Here is a 2500-nt window from a genome sequence, read left to right as displayed (position 1 = left end):
TCTTGAGAATGCTGTGTGTGAAAATCCCAGGAGATCAGCAGTTTCTGAGATACTCTAACCACCCTGTCTGGCACAACAATAATTCCAAGTCAAAGTCCAACATGTGAAAAACAGCTGAACCTCTTGACCATGTCTGCATGCTTTTATGTATTAAATTGGTGCACTAGTCTACCTAATAAAGTGCTCACTGAGTGCGCCTCTATAAGAGAATGAAAAGAACCTGCAGTATGATTCAATTTCTATGATCATGGCAACTTTGCAAGTAATGGATTTCCCCAGAAAAAGCATTTATTTCGATACATACACCACCATGTCTGGCACCAAGAACCATTCCACAGCCAAAGTCACTTAGATCGAATTTCTTGCCAATTCTGACATTTGGTCTGAAAAACAACTGAACCTCTTGACCATGTCTGCATGCCTTTTTGCATTTAGTTGCTGCCACACATTTGGCTGATTAAATATTTGCATTAACAAGCTGGTGTACAAGTTTACCTAATAAAGTGCTCACTGAGTATATGTGTGTGTGTGTGTGTGTGTGTGTGTGTGTGTGTGTGTATGGGGGTTTGTACACTGTATGTGTGTGTGTGTGTGTGTGTGTGTGTGTATGGGGGTTTGTACACTGTATGTGTGTGTGTGTGTGTGTGTGTGTGTGTGTGTGTATGTGTGTGTGTGTGTGTGTGTGTATGTGTATGGGGGTTTGTACACTGTATGTGTGTGTGTGTGTGTGTGTGTGTATGGGGGTTTGTACACTGTATGTGTATGTGTGTGTGTGTATGGGGGTTTGTACACTGTATGTGTATGTGTGTGTGTGTGCATGTGTATATGTAATACTAATAAAGTGGTCACTGAGTGTATATTGCTGCCCATGGGTACAATATTATGCGACAAGCATTTGTACCTTTATAGGGCAGTTTTATGTGACCTTCTTCACCTTTCTGAGAGTGTGAGGATCACACCTGCAGGTGCTCTGGGTCGGATTCTGTCGCCGTCGGATCACCAACGTCCCGCTGGGAAAGAACATCCCATAATAAGTGCGTGGGAGTCAGCTGCCACCTGTCAGGTCAGACGGAACACAACGTTGTTGCCGACGGCGAGGAGGAATGCGATGTATGTCAAATGCACAGAATTAGATTTGCGGCACATTAACACTCAGGTGTAAATAGACCGCGGTTAGGATGTATACAGCACATTGGACAGAGATTCACCTGATTTGTCCAATTAGGCAGAGGGTACTGTGGGTGAGACAGAGAGGCAAGCACTCAGCAGATGAGCACACAAACACACACACACACGCACATGCAAACACACGCACGCACACGCAAACACACACACACACACACAAACACACACATACTTTTGTACATCAGTGTGTGAGCGCATAAGTGTTTGTTTGAGTGTGTTGATATTTGTGTGAGCATGTACAGTATCTAGCAGTGCATGGGTGTACAAGTATCAGTGTGTGAGTGTGTAATTATTAGAGTGAGAGTGTGTAAGTATCAGGGTGAAGTGAGTATCAGCATGTGATTCTGAAATCATCAGAGGACTTGAGAGGTCCTTCTCGGACAGGTTATCATGGGTTTGGGGCCTGGATGGAGAGGGGATCAGGTGGGGTGCAGGGCCCTGTGACAATACAGGTGTGTCTGCTCTGGGATGTCCATATAGGTGTGTCTGCTCTAGGGTCCTAACAGGTGTGTCTGCTCTGGGGTCCTAACGGAGTGGTTGGTTATCAGGCCTCTGAGGAGGGGGGTTAGCCGGATGTCAGGTGACGTGTCGGGGGTGATTACAGGTGAAACAGGTGGCTGTTTCTCTCTGTGGGTTCTGCTTGCTCCGTGAGGCTCTGATTCTCAGCAGCGCGTAACGTCTGTAACCCAACGGTGGGATCACTGCCAACGATAATAATAATAATAATTCCACGAGGTCATCTCTGTGGAGGAATAAACCCGTTCTCAGTTGACCTGCCTGCTTAAATAAATACAAAGGGATTAGGAGAGGCTGTTGGAAAAAAAGTGGATAGATATGTATGTATATATGTGACTATGTGCGTGTGTGTGTGTGTGTGCACATGTTGGAGTTTGTATATTTGTGTGTGTATGTATGTGAATGTGTGCAGGCACACTTGTATATACTATGTGTGTGTGTGTGTGTGTGTGTATGTGTCCTTGCTCGTTTGTATATACACTCAGTGAGCACTTTATTAAGCATTTATTAGACTTATTTTATTTTTTATATTATTTTTTTATAAGTCTTCTGCTGCTGTAGCCTATCCACTTAAAGATGTGATGTATTGTGTGTGGGGAGATGCTCATCTATGTCACTGTCACCTTCCTGTCAGCTTTGACCAGTCTGGCCCTTCTCCTCTGACCTCTCTCATTAACGTGTTTCTGCCTGCACAACTGCTGCTCACTGGAAGTTTTTTGTTTTTGTGCATTGCCTACACACTCTACAGACTGTGCATGAAAAGCCCAGGAGATCAGCACTTTCTGAAATAGTCAACCCA

This window comes from Conger conger, chromosome 5 (genome assembly GCF_963514075.1).
Source record: "Conger conger chromosome 5, fConCon1.1, whole genome shotgun sequence".
NCBI lineage: Eukaryota > Metazoa > Chordata > Actinopteri > Anguilliformes > Congridae > Conger > Conger conger.
The sequence above is the reverse complement of the archived record's forward strand: the minus strand, read 5'-3'. Positions refer to the sequence as shown.